The sequence below is a fragment of the Dendrobates tinctorius genome, unplaced genomic scaffold (genome assembly GCF_039654945.1).
Source record: "Dendrobates tinctorius isolate UK_male_01 unplaced genomic scaffold, ASM3965494v1 ptg000229l, whole genome shotgun sequence".
Lineage (NCBI taxonomy): Eukaryota > Metazoa > Chordata > Amphibia > Anura > Dendrobatidae > Dendrobates > Dendrobates tinctorius.
In genome coordinates, this window is record NW_027361896.1 from 4,150,805 (window position 1) to 4,178,647 (window position 27,843).

Sequence of the window (27,843 nt, forward strand, 5' to 3'; positions counted from 1 at the left end):
GCCTTAACCTACAACTCCTCTGCATAACTGCCTAACACCTTTCTCCAACATCACCAAAGAAAGGCTTGCTACCCTTCTACCTAAATTGCATCTCACCACCTGTGCATTTGATCCAAATCCATACCACCTCAATACTAACCTTACCACTTTGCTTATTCCAGCTCTAATGCATTTAAGGGGATTGTCTGGTATAAAACAGCAAGTCTACAGTCACTCTATGTGGCTGCAAATTTGAAAATCCTCAGTCCGGCCCCCATGCACTGAAATCTAAGTTTCAGCAGAAAAATTCAAATGGTTATTAACCCCTTTATGACATTGGATGTACTATTCTGTTCATGTAGTCTGGGACTTAATTCCTATGGACGGAATAGATCACCGATCAGCCGCGCTCACGGGGGGAGCGCGGCTGATCGCAGCCGCGTGTCAACTGATACTCACAGCTCACACCCGGTACTAAGTGCCAGGAGCGGTCACAGACTGCCCCAGGCACTTTAAACCTCGGAACACTGCGTTCCAGAGCCGGCAGAGGGGCTGATAGCCCCTCTGCCTTTGGATTGGAGACCCCACGGCATGATGTGGGGTTCCTATCACTGCCATGGAGACCCGATGTCGTCATGAAGACATTTGGGTCTCCACAGCTGAGAGACTTCCTGTCATGCACAGTGCATGTCAGGAAGTCTCTTTGGTTAGTGCATAGAAGCTGCAGCACTGATAGCTTATATAGCATGTAGATCTGCATAGTGGGGCAAAGTGTACAAGTAAGAATTAAATTAAAAAATTAAATAATTGTAAAAATACTTAAAAATATAATAAAAAAATCAATATTTATTCCATCAATAAATAAATATTTGAATTAAAAAAATCTAACCAATAAAAGTACACATATTTAGTATCGTCGCATCCATAACGACCCGATCTATAAAACTGTCCCACTAGTTAACTCCTTTAGTGAACACCATAAAAAACAAGGCAAAAAACAATGCCTTATCATCATACCGCCTAACAAAAAGTGGAATAACACGCCATCAAAGACAGATATAAATAAACGTCATCTTGTCCCACAAAAAACAAGTCACCATATAGCGCCATCACCGCAAAAATAATTATTTTTTATAAAATAGTTTTTGTTGTATAAAAGCGCCAAAACATAAAAAATGATATAAATGAGTTATCGCTGTCATAATACTGACCAGAAGAATAAAACTGCTTTATCAATTTTACCAAATGAGAAATAGTATAAACGCCCCCCCGCAAGAAATTCATGAATTGTTGGCTTTTGCTCATTTTGACTCCCAAAAATCGGAATAAAAAGCGATCAAAAAATGTAATGTGCCCGAAAATGGTATAAATAAAAACGTCAACTCGTCCTGCAAAAAACAAGACCTCACATGACTCTGTGGGCAAAAATATGGAAAAATTATAGCTTTAAAAATGTGGTGATGCAAAAACTATTTTTGCAATAAAATGCATCTTTTGATGTGTGACAACTGCCTAACAAAAAAACCCGCTATAAGAAGAAAATCTAACCCTCTTTATCAACCCCCTAGTTAGGGAAAAATAATAAAATTTAAAAAAATGTATTTATTTCCATTTTCCCATTAGGATTAGGGTTGGGATTAGGGCTAAAGTTAGTGTTTGGGCTAAAATTAGGGTTAGGGTTGGGGCTAAAGTTAGGATTAGGATTAGGGTTGGGATTGGGGTTTGGGGTGTGTTGTGGTTAAGGATGCAGTTAGAATTGGGGGGTTTCCACTATTTAGACACATCAAGGGCTCCCCAACGCAACATGTGTCTGACCTCAATTCCAGCCGATTCTGCGTTGAAAAAGTCAAACCGTGCTCCTTCCCTTTTGAGCTCTGCCATGTGCACAAACAGTGGTTTACCCCCACATACGGGGTATCAGCGTACTCAGGACAAATTGCACAACAACTTTTGGGGTCCAGTTTCTCCTGTCACCCTTGGGAAAATAAAAAATTGGGGGCAAAAATATTTTTGTGAAAAAAAATATGATTTTTTATTTTTACGGCTCTACATTATAAAAGTCTGTGAAGCACTTGGAGGATTAAAGTGCTGATCACACATCTAGATAAGTTACTTAGGGGGTCTACTTTCCAAATGGTGTCACTTGTGGGGAGTTTCCACTGTTTAGGCACATAAGGGGCTCTCCAAACGCAACATGGTGTCCGATCTCAATCCCAGCCAATTTTGCATTGAGAAGTCAAATGGTTCTCCTTCCCTTCCGAGCTCTGCCATGTGCCCAAACAGTGGTTTACCTTATGCAGGTAAACCACTGTTTGGGCACATGGCAGAGCTCGGAAGGGAAGGAGAACCGTTTGACTTCTCAATGCAAAATTGGCTGGGATTGAGATTATGGGGTATCAGCGTACTCAGTACAAATAGTACAACTTTTGTGGTCCAATTTCTCCTGTTACCCTTGGTAAAATAAAACAAATTGAAGTAAATTTTTTGTGAAAAAAGTTAAATGTTCATTTTTTTTAAACATTTCAAAAATTCCTCTGAAGCACCTGAAGGGTTAATAAACTTTTTGAATGTGGTTTTGAGGACCCTCAGAGGTGCAGTTTTTAGAATACTGTCACTTTTGGGTATTTTCTATCATATAGACCCTTCAAAGTGACTTCAAATGTGATGTGGTCCCTAAAAAAATGAAAAATCGCTGTTTAGCTTTTAACCCTTATAACTTCCTAACAAAAAAAAACTGTTTCCAAAATTGTGCTGATGTAAAGTAGACATGTGGGAAATGTTATTTATTAACTATTTTTGTTATAAATTTCTCTGTTTAAAGGGCATGAAAATTCAAAGTTGTAAAATTGCGAAATTTTAAAATTTTTCACCAAATTTCCATTTTTTTCAAAAATAAACGCAAGTCACATCAAATAAATCTTACCACTATCTTGAATTACAATAGGTCACGAGAAAACATTGTCAGAATCACAGGGATCCATGGAAGCATTCCAGGGTTATTACCTCATAAAGGGACAGTGGTCAGAATTGTAAAATATTGGCCTGGTCATTAACCCCTTCCTGCCATCCGACGTACTATCTCGTCCATGGGACCCGGGCCCCTATGCCCATGGACGGGATAGTACGTCGCAGCGATCAGCGGCGCCCACGTGGTGAGCGCCGCTAATCGCGGCCGGGTGTCAGCTGATTATCACAGCTGACACCCGGCACAATGTGTCAGGGGCGGTCACGGAACACCCCCGACACGTTAACCCCTTGTACACCGCGATCAAACACGATCGCGGTGTACCGGGAGTTAAAGGGAAGCATCGGCAGGGAGGGGGCTCCCTCCGTGCTTCCCTGAGCCCCCCACGGCAGCGCAATGTGCAGCGCTGCTGCGGGGGACTCTTTCCCTACAGGCCCCCGGATCCAAGATGGCGACAGGGGCCTTCGGGGGCCTGTAGGGAGCTGGCTTCCTCAGTGCCTGCAAAGCGCAGGCATGAGGAAGTCTGCAGAACTGCCTGTGACAGATTGCTGATCTGTCACAGTGATCTGTGATGTGACAGATCAGCGATCTGTCACAGGACAGTGATGTCCCACCTGGGACTATGTAATAAAGTAAAAAAAAATAAAAAAAGTGTAAAAATAATTTTAAAAAAATCGCTAAATAAATTAGTAAAAAAAAAAAAAATATTCCCCAATAAATGCATTTTTTGAAAATAAAAAAAAAAACAATAAAAGTACACATATTTGGTATCGCCGCGTCCGTAACGACCCGCCCTATAAAACTGTCCCATTAGTAAACCCCTTTAGCGAACCCCTTAAAAAATAAAAATAGAAAACGAAGCAAAAAATTGTGATTTATTATCATACCACCGAACAAAAAGTGAAATAACGCGCGATCAAAAAGACGAATATAAATATCCATGGTACCGCTGAAAACGTCATCTTGTCCCGCAAAAAACGAGCTGCCATACAGCATCATCCGCAAAAAAATAAAAAAGTTATAGCTCGCAGAATAAAGCGATGCAAAAATAATTATTTTTTATAAAAAATTGTTTTCATTGCAAAAAACTGACAAAACATAAAAAAAGACCTAAATGAGGTATCGCTGTAACCGTACTGACCCGAAGAATAAAACCGCTTTATCAATTTTCCGCACGCGGAACGGTGTAAACGCACCCCCCCAAAAGAAATTCATGAAACGCTGGTTTTTGTTCATTCTGCGTCCCAAAAATCGGAATAAAAAGCGATCAAAAAATGTCACGTGCCCAAAAATGGTACCGATAAAAACGTCAACTCGTCCCGCAAAGAATAAGACCTCACATGACTCGGTAGGTCAAAATACGGAAAAATTATAGCTCTCAATATGTGGTGATGCAAAAACTATTTTTACAATAAAAAGCGTCTTTTAGCGTGCGACAGCCGCCAAACATAAAAACCGCCATAAATAGTAAATCAAACCCCCCGTTATCACCCCCTTAGTTAGGGAAAAATAATAAAATTAAAAAAAAGTATTTATTTCCATTTTCCCATTAGAGTTAGGGCTAGGGTTAGGGCTAGGGTTAGGGCTCAGATTAGGGTTAGGGGTGTGTTGGGGTTAGGGTTGGAGTTATAATTGGGGGGTTTCCACTGTTTGGGCACATCAGGTGCTCTCCAAATGCAACATGGTGTCTGATCTCAATTCCAGCCAATTCTGCGTTGAAAAAGTCAAATGGTGCTCCTTCCCTTCCAAGCTCTGCCATGCGCCCAAACAGTGTTTTACCCCCACATATAGGGTATCAGCATACTCAGGACAAATTGCAAAACAACTTTTGGGGTCCAATTTCTCCTGTTACTCTTAGGAAAATAAAAAATTGGGGGCAAAAATATCATTTTTGTGGAAAAAAATGATTTTTTTATTTTCACGCCCAGGCGTTATAAACTTCTGTGAAGCACTTGGGGGTTCAAAGTGCTCACCACACATCTAGATAAGTTCCGTGGGGGGTCTAGTTTCCAAAATGGGGTCACTTGTGGGGAGTTTCAATAGTTTAGGTACATCAGGGGCTCTCCAAACGCACATGACACCCGCAGACCAATCCATCAAAGTCTGCATTCCAAAACGTCACTGCTTCCCTTCCGAGCCCCGACGTGTGCCCATACAGTAGTTTTCTCCCACATATGAGGTATCAGCGTACTCAGGACAAATTGGACAACAACTTTTGGGGTCCAATTTCTCCTGGTACCCTTGGGAAAATAAAAAAATTGGAGACTAATTGATCCTGTTTGTGGAAAAAATACGATTTTTTTATTTTCATGCCTGGGCATTATATACTTCTGTGAAGCCCTTGGGGGTTCAAAGTTCTCACCACACATCTAGATAAGTTCCTTAGGGGGTCTAGTTTCCAAAATGGGGTCATTTGTGGGGGGTTTCCACTGTTTAGGTACATTAGGGGCTCTCCAAAGGCAACATGACACCCGCAGACCATTCCATCAATGTCTGCATTCCAAAACGTCAATACTTCCCTTCCGAGCCCCGACGTGTGTCCATACAGTAGTTTTCTCCCACATATGAGGTATCAGCGTACTCTGGACAAATTGGACAACAACTTTTGGGGTCCAATTTCTCCTTGTACCCTTGGGAAAATGAAAAAATTGGTGACTAAAAGATCATGTTTGTGGAAAAAATACGATTTTTGCATTTTCACGCACGGGCGTTATAAACTTCTGTGAAGCACTGGGGGGTTCAAAGTGCTCACCACACATCTAGATAAGTTCCTTGGGGGATCTAGTTTCCAAAATGGTGTCATTTATGGGGGTTTCTACTGTTTTGGTACATCAGGGGCTTTCCAAACGCGACATGGTGTCCGATCTCAATTCCAGCCAAAAACGTCAAATGGCGCTGCTTCCCTTCCGAGCTCTGCCATGCGCCCAAATAGTGGTTTACCCCCACATGTGGGGTATCAGCGCACTCTGGACAAATTGCACAATATCTTTTAGGGTCCTGTTACCCTTGGAAAAATAAGAATTGAGGGTGAAAAGATCATTTTTGTGGAAAAAATATGATTTTTTAATTGTACCCCTGTATGTTATAAACTTCTGTGAAGCCCTTGTGGGTTCAAAGTTCTCACCACACATCTAGATAAGTTTCTTGGGGGGTCTAGTTTCCAAAATGGTGTCATTTGTGGGGGGTTTCTACTGTTTTGGTACATCAGGGGCTTTCCAAACGCGACATGGTGTCCGATCTCAATTCCAGCCAAAAACGTCAAATGGCGCTGCTTCCCTTCCGAGCTCTGCCATGCGCCCAAATAGTCATTTACACCCACATATGGGGTATCAGTGTACTCAGGACAAATTGCACAATAACTTTTAGAGACCTATTACCCTTGGAAAAATAAAAATTGGGGGTGGAAAGATCATTTTTGTGGAAAAAATATGATTTTTTAATTGTACCGCTGTACGTTATAAACTTCTGTGAAGCCCTTGTGGGTTCAAAGTTCTCACCACATATCTAGATAAGTTCCTTGGGGGGTCTAGTTTCCAAAATGGGGTCACTTGGGGGGGTTTCCACTGTTTAGGTACATCAGGGGCTCTCCAAACACGACATGGCGTCCGATCTGAATTCCAGCCAATTTTGCATTGAAAAAGTCAAATGGCGCTCTTTCCTTGCTGAGGTCTGCCATGTGCCGAAACAGTGGTTCCCCCCCACATATCAGGTATCGGCGTACTCAGGACAAATTTCACAATAACTTTTGCAGTCAAATTTCTCCTGTTACCCTTGGTAAATTAAAAAAAATTGAACCTGAAGAAAACAATGTCAGAATCACCGGGATCCATGGAAGCGTTTCAGAGTTATTACCTCATAAAGGGACAGTGGTCAGAATTGTAAAAATTGGCCCGGTCATGAACATGCAAACCACCCTTGGGGGTGAAAAGGTTAACATGCAAACCACTTCAATGTAATCTTCCTATAGCACCCTTGCAGTCATGTCTTTACTGTACATTACAAAATCCTGCTGACAGTTTCACTCTTAAGAATTTGACTCATCTTATTAGTAATGTGCGCTTCACCAGGAATGTTACTGCAATCAGGGGCGCTAGCACTTTTTATTAATTTGATGGACAAACATAGCCATGCTCCATCTTAGCTCTGCCCATTTTGCAGGAGCTGCCTAAAACTAGCGTGAACACCAAAAGTAGTGTAAGGTAGTGCTCACCGAGTGTATGGGGGGAACACTCACTTGGCAGCGCATTCACGTCACACAGGAACACTTTCCGTTAAACAGTCTATGTGGTTTATTGAACGGCATAAACCATATAAGGCAACACAAAGAAAACAGTCTTGTATCAGGTAGATCAGTGTTCACATTATGCGCCGCTCTCTCAGTTCTGAGGCCACACAGGCTGTGCCATGTCCAGTAACAGGCTCTATAGCCTCAACACAGTTATTTCCCCCTTTTGGTGGTTACCTCTGAGGAGCTCCTGCTCCAGACACTGACTCTTGGGTAGTCCTTTCTCCCGGGGAAGCGGCCGCACTGGGCTCACTGATCCGGACAGTGCCTTATTCACTAGGCCGCCCCATGGTTCCAGAACCAGAGCTGCGCAGTGGCTTCCCCAAACGCAGGCCATCACAGACTCTGCTCACACACGTGGCCTGTCTGGGTGCTGTTCAGGGATCCGATCCTACTCCTTGGGTCTCCCAACACACCGGCCTCACCAGGTCCAGGGCCTCAGCGGGTGCTATTCGGGACGTCCGTCCCCTCCTCAGACCGTCCAACACTCACGCTCCACCGGGTGCTATTCAGGGTTCGGTCCCTACTCCCAGGGACTCCCAACACACCGGCCTCACCAGGTCCAAGGTCGCAGCAGGTGCTATTCAGGAAGGCAGCACACTTTCCAACACCTAGACCTTCCACCCTGAACCATTCAGGTACACACTCCCCTTCATGTGACCTACCCTGGTCAACTTATATGGTCTGTAGTCACACCCACCGGATCACATGGCTATGACCTCACTTAAAGGTCCTCTTACACACACAGCCATACACACACAGTCTTTACTTTGGGCATTCAGACACATGCCCTTGGGTGGGTTTGTAGATGACTGGTGCCACCCATCTCACCAGCCACCTAGAAGCTCTCCCTATTACACTGCAGCAAACCCTCTGCAATACCTCTGCTGATCAACACATGTTCCAGCTTCCATCACAAGGCACCCACCCTTGTGATACATATCGGCCATTCACAACCCTGCCGCTCACCATTTCCCCATCAGAATAAAGGAAACGTCTGCATCTATGTCCTGGGAAGGCCATACATTGCCCCTTAGCTGTCACAGGGGTCACTGCATCACAGTAGCAATATTGTGATGTGACTTTAAAAGGATTTTAACCCAGTTTTTTTTGCAAAAACACTTTGATGAATCGCCGTTATGTGTAAAACTGATATGTCAGTATTCATGACACTCAATAGGAACAAAATGGAGGACGTTAACATTTAAAATAAGATTTAAGAAGCCAAAAGGTAGTCTTTCATTGAATGTTAGAGCATAAAATTAGAATCTATCGCAATATTCCTTTAGGATACTCTCAACAGTAATAAAAAAAAAGAAAAATGTAGATTGTATGTGAAGACTGTTGAGATAAATAAAAAAATTTTTAATTTACGTTTCACATCCACCACTAGAACGTCTGTAATTTTTTTAGACATTACGGTGTTCATAGATGGCAACAATATACCTACCAAAACATATAGCAAACCAACTGAAAGTTAAGGCTATAGATAGCTGTCACTTGCCAGTATGGCTTGAAAATATCCAGAGAAGGCAATTACAGTTGCTCCTGGACCAATGGGCTTGTACATGTACCTATATAAGAACTGCTATAAGTGGTAGATGTAATCCCTGATCAAGGCAGTCACAACCGCAGAAACTCATTGGATAATTGGCACTCATTCTTTCCCTAAAGAGAGCCCGTATTTTCAGTGATGCCACATATCTACTAGGTGGCAGCTTGTTTGAACCGGTGTGTGAGCAAACGTGGCTGGTCGGCACTCTGCCAGCACTGTTCGTCGACAATTCAGCACGGGTCCAGGATTCAGGATTTCCCTCATCTTGATCAGAATCGTTGCGCAGCATGGATCATTATTATCTCACATCATACACAATCCACTCTGCAGGTGTTATGAACTGACCTGATTGGAGTAGTTTTATTGCAACCACTAGGGACAGCACAGGAGGACTGCGTAGTCAGGAGTTAGCCAGAGGTCGGTACGTGGAAACATCAGTATAGTTTGGAGGGTAAGCAGGTGTGTAGTCTGGAGTTAGCCAGAGGTCGGTATACAGGAACAGCAGTATAATATGGAGGATAAGCAGGTTGAGTAGTCATGAGTTAACCAGAGGTCGGTACATGGGAACAGCAGTATAGTTTGGGGGAAGCAGCAGGTGGAAGGAAAACTTGACTAACTGCTGGGAGCTCAATAATCTTGGAAGGAAGTTCAATTCCAGGTTTAAGTAGGGTGTTAAATCAGGAGATCACAGGGTAGAGCCAGCCAGGAACTTAGGGTACAGCCAATCTGGAACTCAGGGTGGAGACAATCAGGAACAACACAGGTATTAGTGTCTGGGTTAGCAAGGAAATGTCCAGCAAGCTGAATAGCTCAGAGGGAAGAGCTGACGGGTTCGAGTCCTGACAGTAGGACAGACAAGGGTGAATTTTCTATTAATTCGTTTTTAGAGCTTTCCAAGGTTTATTTACTCTATAGGAAGTGTGTGTTTGGATATTCAGCTTTAAATTGAACAGGTGGGAGCTCTACTGTATACCTTTTAATTATACATAGTCTTTTGTTTTGCCCATTGCACAAGCAGCTAAACACTTATTCATTGGTTTTTAAAATATGACATATTTATGGAATGATCGCAGACACTTATTAAAATGCGACCAACATCTTCAGTATAATGAACTCACATTAGAAGAAAATATCCATAAAACCATAAAAAAATAAAGAAATTGGAACATTTACTAATAATAGTGGTAAGGGGACTATAGGAAATGCTGTCCATAGAAAGATATTTAGCCCATAATAAAAACCTCAAAGGCTTACAAGTATATAAAACCCAAGCCAGGAACATGGAAGATCTTGAATGCGTTAAGGAATGGAATCTTATGTTCTCAAAACATGAAGTCCAGTTCACTATCAACAAAAGAGAGCAAACATTAAAGAGGCTAAATTAAAAGATCATGAAGTAATTTGAAGCTATTAAAGATCGTAAAAACCATGCACAAGTCAATGCACTGTCCCATAATATACAAAAACATTTATATATAAAGAACAGGGTATTAAGAAAAAAAAATATCCAAATTTTCTAGAGAAAAAAATCCCAGTTAAAACCAGTTACCAATCTGTGACAGCATACTGAAAAACGTAGACAAGAACCATGGAAAAATACTTCTGAAACAGTGGATCAGATACACACTGATTCTGTAGAAGAATCATTATTGGAAATAATGGTAAATACTGCTGCTTCCAAAAACTCCATTAATACCATAGAAAATAATTAAGTCCTAACACATTCCATCGTCAAGAGAAATTATGTATCTCATTCACCAATAAATGGGGCTTTATCATACCTACCTTTAACACCAATTCAATTGGACGCTGTCATTACACAGAGTCGCTTTGAAATTTTAGCAAATGAGAAAATAGACAATACACCACAAAAATTGGTAGAGAGATCTAATTCATCTACTAAAAAATGTAAAAAAAAACAAACACAGAGCAGAGAGAAATTAGATTATAACATAATCTTAATAAATAAGATTTTTTTTCTCTAAACTCCATAAAAACCAAAGGGGATGTGTGTGTGTGTGTGTGTGTGTGTGTGTGTGTGTGTGTGTGTGTGTGTGTGTGTGTGTGTGTGTGTGTGCGCGTGTGTGGGGGGAAGTATTTACCAAAAAAAAAGATAAGAATCATCAGTAATACTGTAGATATGGAAAACAAAATATTTAATCTAAGCAAATGTTTGCTACACCCGGTCCCTGTCCTGGCGCAGAGCCCAGGTCTGCCACTGTTACACCCGGTCCCTGTCCTGGCGCTGCATCCAGGTCTACCACTGCCCCCCGTTGTGGGCACTCACCTCGTGCCTCGCACGCTGTCCTTAGACAGCAGTCGGCTCCCTCTGTGTCTCATGCTGCTGCTCAGCATTCAGGTCTCTCCCCCGCCCCCACCTCCTGGCGTCGTGTCAGCAGATCTGTAACTAAAGCTATTAGGGAACGCCCGCGTGCTCTCCTGCCTTCTTAAAGGGACAGCGTGCATTTTTCAAAAAGGGCAATTATCCAATGGCAGCGCACTGGCTGCTATTTCTGGCCTCTCCTCCATAGGGAGAGCGCCGGAGCAATGAATATCAATCATTGCTACATCCGGTTCTCTTGCTAACCTGTCTGCGCTGCATCTGCAGTCTCTGTGCATTCTCTAATGCTATCTGTCTCCACAGAATATCAGTATCCTGGTTACATCTGCAACCATCTGGGCGAAAGCCATCCTGTTCCGCCAACAGCCATCTGAGTCCGAGGACTGTGTCAAGGTCACTGGAACCAGCTACTTACCAACAACCCGGATCCAGGACCCGTCTCATTATGGACTCTGCTGTCACTTCTGTTATCCCTTTTTGTCCCGCTGGGACAGCTGCCACGTGTCCGGGGTCTAACTGGAGGTAGCACCTGGGTCCTCCGGGTATTCCATTCTGGTCCAGTCAGAGGGGCTTTAATACGGGTACCTGGGGCTCACTAGTCATGCCTGTTGTGAGTTCATTTTTCCCTTCACCATTGAGGTCTGATGAACTCTCTCCTCTGGTGAAGGAAGGTAGTGAGACTGATTACCAAACACCTGGGCAGCTAGATGATAACTGGGTGGCTGGAATTGAGGACTGGATATAAGGCTGCTGACGCCCTTCTTCCTGGCTGGTGATTTTCCTGCTGGATTCTTGGAGACCAGTCTGATTCCTGCGTCTCAAAGCTAAGTTTTTCTGCTCTGCTTTGTACACTTCAGTTTTGTTTTTGTTTTTCCTTGTTTTTTGGGAGTTCTGCCATCCCCGGCCAGGGGCGAGCTGAATTCCATTTTTGTCTCTGATCTGTTGATCTTTTGCTCTGTCTTCAGAATATACCTGAGTGCTGATATAGTCTTTTGAAGCCTAGCGACTTCAGGGCCTGTTTTTCCTATCAGTCGGTTGGCTCATTTTGATAGGGTTTTTGCGGATGGCAGACAGCAGCTTTCCTATCCTGTCCTATGTAGTTAGCTTGGGCCCCATCATTTGCTCAATCTATCTTTCTATCTGTGTTAGTGTTTTCATCTTGCTTCACCGTCATTATATGTTGGGAGCTGCCTATTGCTTTGGGGTCTGCTCTGGGGCAGTTTAGTTTTTCCCCCTTTCTGTCTTTAGGCTATGTAGCTCTCCGGCTGTGATCGAGGGGTCTAGGGCACCGTAGGAACCCCCCACGGCTACTGCTAGTTGTTGTGGATAGGTTCAGGGGTCTGCAATCCGATAGCTGCCAACCTCTCTGGTTTTTCTGGACTTAGCTGGTATTCTGTTGTTTCCTCCTTCGGTGACTCATCATAACACATGCCCCCTTCGGAGCCCCTGAGACCGTGGTCCCAAGGTTCCACTTTAAAAATAAAAAATGAATATGAACTTCACAATCTCTGCCTCCGCTTCCATTCGTTACAGATTGCTCTGGCCATGGAATCCGCTGAACCCCAGAGGCCTCTGACTATGAAACTGTGCTTAAGAGATGAACAGGACAAGATCACGTCTTACCTGCGTAACCTGTCCACCCGCATGGATTCTCTGCTGAACCTGGCTGATTCATCTATCAGCACCAAGGTACCTGCTGTCACTGTAAGCAAGGGTCCTCGCCTGGTGGCTCCTACCAGCTTCCATGGTGATCCCACTCAGTGTCGGGGTTTTCTCAATCAGTGTACCCTACACTTCGAAATCCTGGGGCACATGTTTGCTTCTGACCGTGCCAAAGTGGGCTTCATTATGTCACATCTAGCAGGAGAGGCTCTCGCCTGGTTAAACCCTTTATGGGAGAGAGGAGACCCGCTGGTTAATGATCTTCAATCTTTCCTAGAGACTTTTCGCAGGACCTTCGATGAACCTGGCCGTGTCATGTTGACCGCTTCTGCCCTGCTTCGCTTACGCCAAGGAACTCTCACGGTGGCTCAGTATGTTGTTCAGTTCCGCATCCTCTCGTCTGAGCTATCCTGGAACAATGACGCCTTGCTAGCTACCTTCTGGGAGGGTCTATCCGGAAAAATTAAGGATGAGCTGGCGGGACGGGACAGGCCGACCATCTTGGATGACCTGATTTCCTTGGTGACCCGGATTTACCTGCGTTTTCAGGAGCGTTCCAAGGAGATCAAGCGAGACTAGAGGTCCTACCACCTGGACTCTAGTTCCTCCAAGATGGCTACCTCATCTTCTTCTCCCGAAGCTATGGAGGTATATCGAGTAAGTCTGGTCAACCGTCGACAGGAGGCGCGTTCCAAAGATGATATTGTGGTAGTTCCGAACACCTGATCAGCTACTGTCCAAAGAAGTCGGGAAACTCCTGTGCCTAGGCTTGGTAGGAGAGGCCACCCTAGGTAGAGAATATTCCTCTCCTTCATTGCAGATCTCGGTCTCCGTGACCTGCGGAGCAATAAAATTTTCTGGACTCTGTCTGTTGGATTCCAGAGCCGCCAGGAGTTTTATCCAGCAGACGCTAGTGGATCGTTACCACTTACCAGTTCAGGCTCTTCCCAATCCGTTGCGGGTGACCGCTGTCGATGGACAGTCACTGACCAAACCCGACCAGTTCCAGACTGAGCCAGTGGAGCTCCGGGTAGGTCTTAAGCATTCTGAAAGAATCCCTTTTTATGTGTACCCTGGTTTGTCTCACCCCTTGCTTTTAGGTTTGCCTTGGTTCCAGAAACACGAACCAGTCCTTAATTGGAGAACAGGCGAAATTTTGCATTGGGGAGATTCCTGCTTGGACCGTTGCTTAACCCGGATTGAACCAGTTTCACCCCCGGTCCAACCTGCTACCCTGCCTGGATTACCATCCTCTTACTGGTCCTTCTCGCATGTCTTCGGGAAAAAGGAAGCTGAAAAACTCCCCGCCCACAGGTCGTATGACTGTCCAATAGATCTTCTTCCTGGAACATCTCCTCCCTGTGGGAGAGTTTACCCTCTTTCCCAGGCAGAGACTCAAGCTATGTCAGACTACATCCAGGAGAATTTGTCAAGAGGGTTTAGCCAAAAACCATCATCACCGGCAGGAGCACGATTCTTCTTCGTGAAAAAAAAGGACGGATCCTTGCTGCCCTGTATCAACTACCGGGGACTGAAACAGATCATGGTTAAAAACAGGTACCCTTTGCCTCTAATTTCAGAACTGTTTGACCATTTCCAAGGGGCCAAAATCTTCACCAAGCTGGATCTCAGAGGTGCCTACAACTTAATCCGAATCAGGGAAGGAGACGAATGGAAAACAGCCTTTAACACCCGTGATGGTCACTACGAGTACCTGGTAATGCCGTTTGGTCTAAGCAATGCACCCGCTGTTTTCCAAGAGTTCGTCAATGATATTTTCAGGGATCTGCTTTACACCTGTGTTGGCTATCTGGACGGCATTCAGATTTTTTCCACTGACTTGGTCATGCACCGGAGGCAAGTACGCCTAGTCTTACAGAGGCTCAGGGAGAACAGACTGTATGCCAAGTTTGAAAAGTGCCTCTTTGAACAATCCTCTTTACCTTTCCTTGGTTACATTGTTTCCTCAACAGGATTGAAAATGGATCCAGAGAAGTTATCGGCTGTACTCAGGTGGCCTCGTCTGTCTGGGCTGAAGGCCATACAGCGATTTCTGGGCTTCGCCAACTACTACAGACAATTCATTCCTAACTTCTCCACCTGAGTGGCGCCCATCTCAGCTCTAACCCAGAAAGGTACAAATCCCAAGGATTGGCCTCCTGATGCTGTTTGTTTCTCTCAAAAAGGCCTTTGCTGTTGCACCTGTTCTTCATCGTCCTAACTCCAATGAACAATTTTTTCTCAAAGTCGATGCCTCTTCAGTAGGTACGGGAGCCGTACTAACCCAGAAATCGTCCTCCGGGCGAATGCACTCCTGTGGTTTTTTTCCAAGGTTTCTTCTTCCGCAGAGAGGAATTATTCCATTGGAGATCGGGAAATGTTAGCTATCAAATTGGCTCTGCAAGAGTGGAGGCATCTTCTAGAAGGAGCTCTTCATCAGGTAGTCATATACACCGATCACAAAAACCTTGCTTACCTCCACACTGCGCAAAGGCTGAATCCTCGTCAAGCCCGCTGGGCTTTGTTTTTTGCTCGATTTAATTTTGTTCTTCATTTTCGCCCAGCTGACAAAAATGTCAAAACAGACGCACCTTCCAGAGCCTTTCTACCTCCCGATCAAGAAGAAGAACCGCAGCACATCATTGAACCCTCAAGGTTAGTCGCTGTCGCTTCTGCTGATCTTACCCGGCTTCCCCCTGGGAAAACTTTCGTGTCTTCTTCTGAACGTTCTGAATGTACTCGTGTCCTTCGGTGGGGTCACTCCTCCAAGTTGGCTGGTCACGTCGGTCAGAGAAATACTCTGCAACTCATCACCCGGCACTAATGGTGGCCTGCTATGGCTAAGGACATTCAGGAGTATGTCACAGCCTGTCCTTCCTGTGCCCGTAACAAGATGGCCAAACACCTACCTGCAGGTAGGCTTCAGCCTCTTCCAATTCCATCCGCTCCATGGCAACACATGGCAACACATCACAGATCTTCCGATTTCATGTGGCTGTTCTGTGGTGTGGGTAGTGGTTGACCGCTTCTCTAAAATGGCTCACTTCATTCCGCTACCCGGTTTTCCAACTGCTCCTGAACTGGCGGATCTGTTCATCCAGCACATCTTCCGTCTCCATGGTTTCCCTCTCCACATCGTGTCTGACAGAGGAGTCCAGTTCACCTCAAGATTCTGGAGAACAGTTTGTAAACTGGTAAGAATTGAACTGGATTTTTCCTCAGCATGCCATCCCCAGTCCAATGGACAAGTGGAAAGGACAAATCAAATTCTGGCTGGATTCCTGCGTAACTTTGTCAACGCGTATCATGACGACTGGGTAGACTTACTGTCCTGGGCCGAATTTTCCTACAACAACCAAGTACGTGAATCTTCTGGAAAGTCTCCCTTTCAGATTGTCTTTGGACTGCAACCCAAAATTCCTCTTCCTATTTCCGGATCATCTGGCGTTCCGGCTGCCGACACTTTCTCCGAAGAATTTTCTAAGGTTTGGAGTGACACCAAAACTGCTCTGGAGAAAGCCTCTTCCCTACGTGTGCCTAACTCCTTTCATGTTTCTCTCCTCAAACCAGTAGTTTTGAGCCCCTTCTTTAAGTATCCAGGTACCACTCCTGACCCTGTCTCTGAGGATGATGTTTTTGAGGTAAAACATATCCTGGCCGTGAAGAGAGTAAGGGGTAAGAGTTACTATCTGGTGGAGTGGAAGGGTTTTGGTCCTGAGGAGAGATCTTGGGAGCCTAGAGAGAACATCCAGGCTCCTCTTCTCCTTAAAAGATTCTACTCAGGCTTGAAGAATAGGGGGTGTAAAGAGGGGGATACTGATACACCCGGTCCCTGTCCTGGCATGGTGCACAGGTCTGCCACTGTTACACCCGGTTCCTGTCCTGGCGCTGCGTCCAGGTCTACCGCTGCCGCCCTTTCTGGGCACTCACCTCGTGCCTCGCACGCTGTCCTTAGGCAGCAGCCGGCTTCCTCTGTGTCTCATGCTGCTGCTTTGCAATCAGGTCTCTCCCCTGCCCCCTCCTCCTGGCGTCCTGTCGGCAGATCTGTAACTAAAGCTATTAGGGCACGCCCGTGTGCTCTCCTGCCTTCTTAAAGGGACAGCGTGCGTTTTTCAAAAAGGGCAATAATCCAATGGCAGCGCACTGGCTGCTATTTCTGGCTTCTCCATAGGGAGAGCGCCGGAGCAATGAGTATCAATCATTGCTACATCCGGTTCTCTTGCTAACCTGTCTGCGCTGCATCTGCAGTCTCGGTGCATTCTCTAATGCCATCTGTCTCCACAGAATATCAGTATCCTGGTTATATCTGCAACTATCTGGGCGAAAGCCATCCTGTTCCGCCAACAGCCATCCGAGTCCGAGGACTGCGTCAAGGTCACTGGAACCAGCTACTTACCAACTACCCGGATCCAGGACCCGTCTCATTACGGACTCTGCTGTCACTTCTGTTATCCCTTCTGGTCTCGCTGGGACAGCTGCCACGTGTCCGGGGTCTAACTGGAGGTAGCACCTGTGTCCTCTGGGTATTCCATTCTGGTCCTGTCTGAGGGGCTTTACTACGGGTACCCGGGGCTCACTAGTCACGCCACCTTCGTAGCCCCCCCGACCGTGGTCCCGAGGTTCCACTTTAAAAATAAAAAACGAATGTGAACTTCACCATCTCTGCCTGCGCTTCCATTCGTTACAATATTGCATAACAAATACAGAACGGAGTCTATTTCAAAGGGGTTTAAAATTTGTCTCCACTAGTTATTTCAATAAATTTGATGCCTTCATAGGCATAAAGAAATGTATGCATAATTTAGCCCTAACAAATATTATTTAAAAAAGAATCAAAGTGAGTCAGCTAATAATAAAACTGAACCAAAGAAAACAAACAAAACAGATAAGATTCAGTACATACATAGGAATCTCAAATGTAAGTCCACATTTAATCTGATAGGAAAATACAGTGGGGAAAAAAAGTATTGTCAGCCACCAATTGTTCAATTTCTCCCCCTTAAAAAGATGAGAGAGGCCTGTAATTGACATCATAGGTAGACCATAACTATGAGAGTCAAAATGAGAAAAATCCAGCAAATCACCTTGTCTGATTTGGCAAGATTTATTTTGCAATTTATGGTTGAAAATAAGTATTTGGTCACCTAAAAACATGCAAGATTTCTGGCTTTAATAAGCAATAATAAGAAAATTGAAGACATACTGTACAAGATCATTGATAAACTCCCTCAATCTGGGGCTCGCTCCACACAAGATTTAATTTGCAAATTATGGTGGAAAATAAGTATTTGGTCATTAACAAAAGTACATCTCAATATTTTGTTATATATCCTTTGTTGGCAGTGACAGAGGTCAAACGTTTTCTGTAAGTCTTCACAAGGTTGGCACACACTGTTGGTTGCATGTTGGCCCATTCCTCCATGCAGATCTCCTCTAGAGCAGTGATGTTTTGGGCCTGTCGCAGGGCAATACGGACTTTTAAAACCCTCCAAAGGTTTTCTATGGGATTGAAATCTGGAGACTGGCTAGGCCACTCTAGAACCTTTATATGCTTCTTACGAAGCCACTCCTCCTTCGCTGCCCTGGCGGAGTGCTTGGAATCATTATCATGCTAAAAGACCCATCCAAGCTTCATCTTCAATGCCCTTGCTGATGAAAGGAGTTTGGCACTCAAAATCTCATCATACATGGCCCCATTCATTCTTTCATGTACATGGATCAGTCATTCTGGTCCCTTTGCAGAGAAACAGCCCCAAAGCATAATGTTGCTACCCCCATGCTTCACAGTATGTATGGTGTTCTTCGGATGCAACTCTGCATTCTGTCTCCTCCAAAGACAACAAGTTTTGTTTCTACCAAACAGTTCTACTTTGGTTTCATCAGACCATTTGACTTTCTCCCAATACTCTTCTGGATAATCCAAATGCTCTCTAGCAAATTTCAGATGGACCTAGACATGGCAGGCTCTGAGTCCCTGGTGGCGTAGTGTGTTACTGATGGTAGCCTGTTACAGGGGTCCCAGCTCTATGCTGGTCATTCACTAGGTCCCCCCGTGTGGTTCTAGGATTTTTGCTCACCGTTCTTGTGATCATTTTGACTCCGTAGGGTGAGATCTTGCATGGAGCCCCAGATTGAAGGAGGTTATCAGTGGTCTTGTATGTTTTCCATTTTCTTATTATTGCTCCCACAATTGATTTCATCACACTAAGCTGCTTGCCTATTGCAGATTCAGTCTTCCCTGCCTGGTGCAGGGCTACAATTTTATTTCTGGGGTCCTTTGACAGCTCTTTGGTCTTCACCATAGTGGAGTTTTGAGTGTGATTGTTTGAGGTTGTGGACAGGTGTCTTTTATATGAATAACAAGTTCAAATAGGTGCCATTACTACAGGTAATAAGTGGAGGACAGAGGAGCCTCTTAACCCCTTCACTACCAAGGGTGGTTTGCACGTTAACTCCCGGGCCAATTTTTACAATTCTGACCACTGTCCCTTTATGAGGTAATAACTCTGAAACGCTTAAATAGACCCCGCTGATTCTGACATTGTTTTCTCGTGACATACTGTACTTCATGGTAGTGGTAAAATTTCATTCAAATAACTTGCGTTTATTTGTGAAAAAAATGGAAATTTGGCGAAAATTTTTAAAATTTCGCAATTTTCCAACTTTGAATTTTCATGCCCTTAAATCACAGAGATACAGCACACAAAAAAGTTGATAAGTAACATTTCCCACATGTTTACTTTACATGAGCACAATTTTGGAGCCAAAATTTTTTTTTCTTAGGAAGTTATAAGGGTTAAAAATTGACCAGCGATTTCTCATTTTTGCAACACCATTTTATTTTTACGGACCACATCACATTTGAAGCCACTTTGCGGCGTCTATATGATAGAAAATACCCAAAAGTGACACCATTCTAAAAACTGGACCCATTAAGGTGCTCAAAACCACATTCAAGAAGTTTATTAACCCTTTAGGTGCGTCACAGGAATTTTTTGAATATTTAAAAAAATGAACATTTAACTTTTTTTCACAAAATAAATACTTCAGGTTCAATTTTTTTTTATTTTACCAAGGGTAACACGAGAAATTGGACTGCAAAAGTTATTGTGCAATTTGTCCTGAGTACGCTGATACCTCATATGTGGGAGAAAACTACTGTATGGGCACACGTCGGGGCTCGGAAGGGAAGTAGTGACGTTTTGGAATGCAGACTTTGATGGATTGGTCTGCGGGTGTCATGTGCGTTTGGAGAGCCCCTGATGTACACTCACTGGCCACTTTATTAGGTACACCATGCTAGTAAGGGGTTGGACCCCCTTTTGCCTTCAGAACTGCCTCAATTCTTCGTGGCAGAGATTCAACAAGGTGCTGGAAGCATTCCTCAGAGATTTTGGACCATATTGACATGATGGCATCACACAGTTGGCGCAGATTTGTCGGCTGCACATCCCTGATGCGAATCTCCCGTTCCACCACATCCCAAAGATGCTCTATTGGATTGAGATCTGGTGACTGAGGAGGCCATTTGAGTACAGTGAACTCATTGTCATGTTCAAGAAACCAATCTGAGATGATTCGAGCTTTATGACATGGCGCATTATCCTGCTGAAAGTAGCCATCAGATGTTGGGTACATTGTGGTCATAAAGGGATGGACATGGTCAGCAACAATACTCAGGTAGGCTGTGGCGTTGCAACGATGCTCAATTGGTACCAAGGGGCCCAAAGAGTGCCCAGAAAAAATTCCCCACACCATGACACCACCACCACCAGCCTGAACCGTTGATACAAGGCAGGATGGATCCATGCTTTCATGTTGTTTACGCCAAATTCTGACCCTACCATCCGAATGTCGCAGCAGAAATCGAGACTCATCAGACCAGGCAACGTTTTTCCAATCTTCTACTGTCCAATTTCGATGAGCTTGTGCAAATTGTAGCCTCAGTTTCCTGTTCTTAGCTGAGAGGAGTGGTACCCAGTGTGGTCTTCTGCTGCTGTAGCCCATCTGCCTCAAAGTTCGACGCACTGTGCGTTCAGAGATGCTCTTCTGCCTACCTTGGTTGTAACGGGTGGCAATTTGAGTCACTGTTGCCTTTCTATCAGCTCGAACCAGTCTGCCCATTCTCCTCTGACCTCTGGCATCAACATGGCATTTCCGGCCACAGAACTGCCGCTCACTGGATTTTTTTTCTTTTTCGGACCATTCTCTGTAAACCCTAGAGATGGTTGTGCGTGAAAATCCCAGTAGATCAGCAGTTTCTGAAATTCTCAGACCAGCCCTTCTGGCACCAACAATCATGTCACGTTCAAAGGCACTCAAATCACCTTTCTTCCCCATACTGATGCTCGGTTTGAACTGCAGGAGATTGTCTTGACCATGTCTACATGCCTAAATGCACTGAGTTGCCGCCATGTGATTGGCTGATTAGAAATTAAGTCTTAACACACAGTTGGACAGGTGTACCTAATAAAGTGGCCAGTGAGTGTACCTAAACTATTGAAACTCCCCACAAGTGACCCCATTTTGGAAACTAGACCCCCCACGGAACTTATCTAGATGTGTGGTGAGCACTTTGAACCCCCAAGTGATTCACAGAAGTTTATAACGCCCGGGCGTGAAAATAAAAAAAATCATTTTTTTCCACAAATGATATTTTTGCCCCCAATTTTTTATTTTCCTAAGGGTAACAGGAGAAATCGGACCCCAAAAGTTGTTTTGCAATTTGTCCTGAGTAGGCTGATACCCTATATGTGGGGGTAAAACACTGTTTGGGCGCATGGCAGAGCTTGGAAGGGAAGGAGCACAATTTGACTTTTTCAACACAGAATTGGCCGGAATTGAGATCCGACGCCATGTTGCATTTAGAGAGCACCTGATGTGCCCAAACAGTGGAAACCCCCAATTCTAACTCCAACCCTAACCCCAACACACCCCTAACCCTAATCTCAGCCCTAACCCTAGCCCTAATGGGAAAAAGGAAATAAATACATTTTCTTTTAATTTTATCATTTTTCGCTAACTAAGGGGGTGATAACGGGGGTTTGATTTACTATTTATAGCGGGTTTTTATGTTTGGCAGCTGTCATAGGCTAAAAGACGCTTTTTATTATAAAAATAGTTTTTGCATCACCACATATTGAGAGCTATAGTTTTTCCGTATTTTGACCCACTGAGTCATGTGAGGTCTTATTTTTTGCAGGACGAGTTGACGTTTTTATTGGTATCATGTTCGGGCACATGACATTTTTTGATCGCTTTTTATTCCGATTTTTGGTACGCAGAATGAACAAAAATCAGCGTTTCATGAATTTCTTTTGGGGGGTGCGTTTACACCGTTCCATGTGCGGTAAAATTGATAAAGCTGTTTTATTCTTCGGGTCGGTACGGTTACAGCGATGCCTCATTTATGTCTTTTTTTATGTTTTGGCGGTTTTATGCAATGAAAACTATTTTATATAAAAAATAATTATTTTTACATCGCTTTATTCTGCGAGCTATAACTTTTTTATTTTTTCGCTGATAACGCTGTGTCGTGGCTCGTTTTTTGCGGGACATGTTGACGTTTTCAGCGGTACCATGGATATTTATATGCGTCTTTTTGATCGCGCGTTATTGCACTTTTTGTTCGGCAGTATGATAATCATTATTTTTTGCTTTGTTTATTATTTTTAATTTTTAAGGGGTTTGCTAAAGGGGTTAACTAATGGGACGGTTTTATAGGGCAGGTCGTTACGGATGCAGCGATACCAAATATGTGTACTTTTATTGTTTTTTTTTTTATTTCCAAAAAATGAATTTATTTGGGAATATTTTTTTTTCTAATTTATATAGCGATTTTTGTAAAATTATTTTTACACTTTTTTTTTTTTTTTAACTTTATTAAGTTGTCCCAGGGGGGACATCACTGTCCTGTGACAGATCGCTGATCTGTCACATCACAGATCACTGTGACAGATAAGCAATCTGTCACAGCCATAGACGCAGACTTCCTCATGCCTGCGCTTTGCAGGCACTGAGGAAGTCAGCTCCCTACAGGCCCCCGTCGCCATCTTGGATCCGGGGACCTGTAGGGAAAGAGACCCCCACAGCAGCGCTGCACATTGCGCTGCCATGGGGGGCTCAGGGAAGCACGGAGGGAGCCCCTCCCTGCCGATGCTTCCCTTTAACCCCCGGTACACCGCAATCGTGTTTGATCGCGGTGTGCAAGGGGTTAACGTGTCGGGGGCGGTCCGTGACCACCCCTGACACATTGTGCAGGGTGTCAGCTGTGATAATCAGCTGACACCCGGCCGCGATCAGCGTCGCTCACCACGTGGGCGCCGCTGATCGCTGTGACGTAATATTCCGTCCATGGGAATTAGGTCCAGGGTCACATGGACGGAATATTACGTCAAATGTAGGTAAGGGGTTAAAGAAGAAGTTACAGTTCTGTGAGAGCCAGAAATTTTGCTTGTTTTAGGTGACCAAATACTTATTTTCCATCATAGTTTGCAAAATAAATCTTATCAAATCAGACAAGGTGATTTTCTGGATTTGTTTTATCATTTTGACTCTCATAGTAATTGTCTACCTATGATGTCAATTACAACTCTCTCTCATCTATTTAAGTGGGAGAACTTGCAAAATTGGTGGCTGACTAAATCCTTTTTCCCCACTGAATTCAGAGGCTTTTAATATGTTTCACAACTTGTTAATCAGAGACATACGTAAAATTAAGAGGTCTTTTCACTGCAAATCAAATTGAATATCTTAAGGTTTATCATCCGATTTTACCCATTATGCACGCTTTGCCAAAAGTGCAGAAAGGCATATTGCCCCCTCCCATGCGGCTAATAATTTCAGGCATAGGTTCAGTTACAGAGCACCTCAGTCAGTGGTTGGATTCCTTACTACAGCCCTTATGTGCACGGACACCAGGGTTTTTGCAAGATACCAAACATGTTCTATATCAGCTCTCTAGTATTAGATGGAAGGAGAATTTTTATTGGGTTACGTGTGATGTAATTGCCCTTTATACGTCCATACCCCAGTCTGCAATTATCAAAGCTTTGGATTTGCACCTTTTTAATTTTAGCAACTATTCTCCCAATTTTATTATCCAGGCTGTTATTTTCATATTAAATCAAAATTATTTTTGTTTTGATCAGCAGTATTATGTGAAGTGCAAAGGAGTATCAATGGGTGGTAAGCATTCTCCTTCTGCAGCTAATCTTGTTATATTCCTATTGGGAACATTTGTTTCTGTATTCTGATAATCCTTTTGTCCCTCATATTTTCTGGTATGGCAGATACATTAATGATACACTCCTTATTTGGAGTGGTGATGTATCTGCCAAACAAGATTTTGTTAAATATTTGAACACTAATGACTTTGATCTTCGTTTTACAAGTAAATTTGATTCTTCCTCCATTTCTTTCCTGGATCTTTCATTAAAAGGTGTTGTGGGCAGTTTTACAGTCATGGCCAAAAGTTTTGAGAATGACACAAATATTATATTTTCACATGATCTGCTGGCCTCTGGTTTTTATGTGTGTTTGTCAGATGTTTTTATCACATACAGAAATATAATTGCAATCATATTATGAGTAGAAAAAGGTTATATTGACAGTTAGAATGAGTTAATGCAGCAAGTCAATATTTGCAGTGTTGATCCTTCTTCTTCAGGACCTCAGCAATTCTCCCTGGCATGCTCTCAATCAACTTCTGCATCAAATCCTGACTGATAGCAGTCCATTCTTGCAAAATCAATGCTTTTATTTTGTCTGAATTTGAAGGTTTTTGTTTGTCCACCTGTCTCTTGATAAGTGACCACAAGTTCTCAATGGGATTAAGATCTGGGGAGTTTCCAGGCCATGGTCCCAAAATCTCTACGTTTTGTTCCCTGAGCCATTTAGTTATCACCTTTGCTTTATGGCAAGGTGCTCCATCATGTTGAAAAAGGCATTGTTGATCGCCAAACTGATCTTGGACGGTTGGGAGAAGTTGCTCTTGGAGGACATTCTGGTACCATTCTTTATTCATGGCTGTGTTTTTAGGCAAGACTGAGAGAGAGCCCATTCCCTTGGCTGAGAAGCAACCCCACACATGAATGGTTTCAGGATGCTTGACAGTTGGCATGAGACAAGACTGGTGGTAGCGCTCACCTGGTCTTCTCCGAATAAGCCGTTTTCCTGATGTCCCAAACAGTCGAAAAGGGGATTCATCAGAGAAAATGACTTTACCCCAGGCCTCAGCAGTCCACTCCCTGTACCTCTTGCAGAATATCAGTCTGTCCATGATGTTTTTCCTGGAGAGAAGTGGCTTCTTTGCTGCCCTCCTTGAGACAAGGCCTTGCTCCAAGAGTCTCCGCCTCACATTGCGTGCAGATGCACTCACACCTGCCTGCTGCCATTCCTGAGCAAGCTCTGCACTGCTGGTAGCCCGATCCCGCAGCTGAAACACTTTTAAGAGACGGTCCTGGCGCTTGCTGGTCTTTCTTGGGCGCCCTGGAGCCTTTTTGGCAACAAGGGAACCTCTTTCCTTGAAGTTCTTGATGATGCGATAGATTGTTGACTGAGGTGCAATCTTTCTAGCTGCGATACTCTTCCCTGTTAGGCCATTTTTGTGCAGTGCAATGATGACTGCACGTGTTTCTTTAGAGATAACCATGGTTAACAGAAGAGAAACAATGATGCCAAGCACCAGCCTCCTTTTAAAGTGTCCAGTGGTGTCATTCTTACTTAATCATGACAGATTGATCTCCAGCCCTGTCCTCATCAACACCCACACCCTGTGTTAATGGAGCAATCACTGAAACGATGTTAGCTGGTCCTTTTAAGGCAGGGCTGCAATGATGTTGAAATGTGTTTTGGGGGATAAAGTTCATTTTCTAGGCAAATATTGACTTTGCAAGTAATTGCTGTTAAGCTGATCACTCTTTATAACATTCTGGAGTATATGCAAATTGCCATTAGAAAAAATGAAGCAGTAGACTTTGTAAAAATTAATATTTGTGTCATTCTCAAAACTTTTGGCCATGACTGTATAGTCACGTCCACACATATTAAACCATTGTCAGGCAACAGTATCCTTCATGCTAGTAGTAGTCATTCGCACCATACCATCAGGTCCATTCCTGTTGGTGAACTCACAAGGATTTATAGAAATTGCATTGATAATACTACTTTAAATAATGAAATCAATAATTGTTGTAACAAACTTAAAAAAAGGGGTTGCCCACAATGGTCGCTAGACAGAGCGAGGAATATAGTTTACAAGAAGAAACGTGAAATTTTAGTTGCACCAAAATTGAATTCTCCTATTTCATATAGTGATGAATTAGTTTGCTCACTTCAACATAGTCCCCATGTTCAATGCCATAAAATCTTTAATTCTCAAACTCTTCCCATCTTATATGAGGATGATATTTTATCAAACATTTTATCCTCTGGGTGTAAGTTTATACCAAAAAAGCTGTTAATGTGGGCAACATTATTTATCCTACAAAAAAAAAAAAAGAGAAAGAAGGATCGACCAGCTGGATATGGATAAAAAACTTCTCCTTTATTTCATATCGTTAAAATGAGTCCAGACAGGTTAAGAACAAGAAGACATTCTGACGCATTTCTGGGTGAAGCCCTAAGTCATAGAATATAGCATGAATGTCCTAACAGAAGCAATATATAGGAGAACAACCTCCTATGACATCATGATACAATTAACATATAGAAAAATTGCATATAAAATTGCAAATTCAACAACAAAACAATGCGCTATCCATATAAAAAGGAAAATACAAATTGAATGATATATGTGGCAAAAAATGCTATAATAATTTGTTGACTATAAACAATTGAATACAGAGATAAAAACACCAACATAATCATTTTCTCTGATAATAGAAGGCCAGCAAGGACATAATATTTGCTGTTACTGTTAGTACACATCTCTAATGTTCTCATTTGATCTGGGTGGCAAACAGCAAAAAAAGAAAAAAAAAACCCTGCAAATAAATGCTTATATATGAGCTACAATGTGAACACTTCTTTGTCAAAAAAGTATTAACACTGTAATAGCACTAAACATAATGCCATGCCGCTGAGTGTGAATATGGCATAACGAATATAAGTGCTGTAGGGGCTCAAATACTTAAATGAGCAGAATGAAACTACCATGACTGGGTCTAAATTTAATTCTGAATTCGATATGTCATAACTTTAATAAATGAACACATACAAAACCAACATGCAAATAAATACCTATATATATATATATATATATATAAAATTGAATGTATGTATGTGTGTATCACCAATCAATCATGAAGCATCTTTTATTTCACCAGAGCTGTTTAAAAGAAGTTGAGCTGTGATTGGTTGCAATGAGCAACAGTTTTCAATTGATTTATTTAGCTGTTTAGTAAGTAGACAGGTGAAAAAGCTTTTTTTCTTCCTCCAAAAGTAGTTGCATAAACCTAATGGAAGAGTCTATTGACTCCTTTAGCCACTTGTTAAGAAATTCAGGAGATGCAGTTCTAGGGGATGGATGTAAATTAATTCTTAGGCCTCCTGGTACAACCCTATTTTTAATATAGTTTTCTAAGGCTTTTATCTCCCACCCAGATTTGATATGCTCCTTGTAATCGTTATATAGATCACTAAAATGAGATTAAAGAGATTGATTGATAACACCAGATTGGCCACTTAAGGAGAAAGTCTGATTGGCGTCCTCCAGCCAAGATTCAGTATTCAAGGGGCAAGATAAAAAACTTGCCATAACAGTGCTAAATTAATTACTATATTAAAGTCAAATTAACAACGTAAGCTCAAAAGTCAATTATGAGTTTTGAAGGAGCCTTAAGCTGGAGTCACACATAGTGACTTACCAGCGATCCCGACGACGATATCAACGTGTCAGGATCGCTGGTAAGTCGCTATGTGATCGCTGGTGAGCTGTCAAACAGACAGCTTCACCAGCGATCAGCACAGCGATGCCGAGAGCCTGGCATCGCTGTGTTCGTTAGCGCTGATGCCATATCCCTGTAAAAAAATAGAATTAAAATAAAAAATATTGT

General features: G+C 43.1%; 1 protein-coding gene across 1 annotated transcript in view; it reads right to left on the reverse strand.

Annotated features, from left to right (window-relative positions):
- Positions 1-27,843, reverse strand: part of TRIO (trio Rho guanine nucleotide exchange factor) — a 2,342,529-nt gene that overhangs the window by 1,167,463 nt on the left and 1,147,223 nt on the right.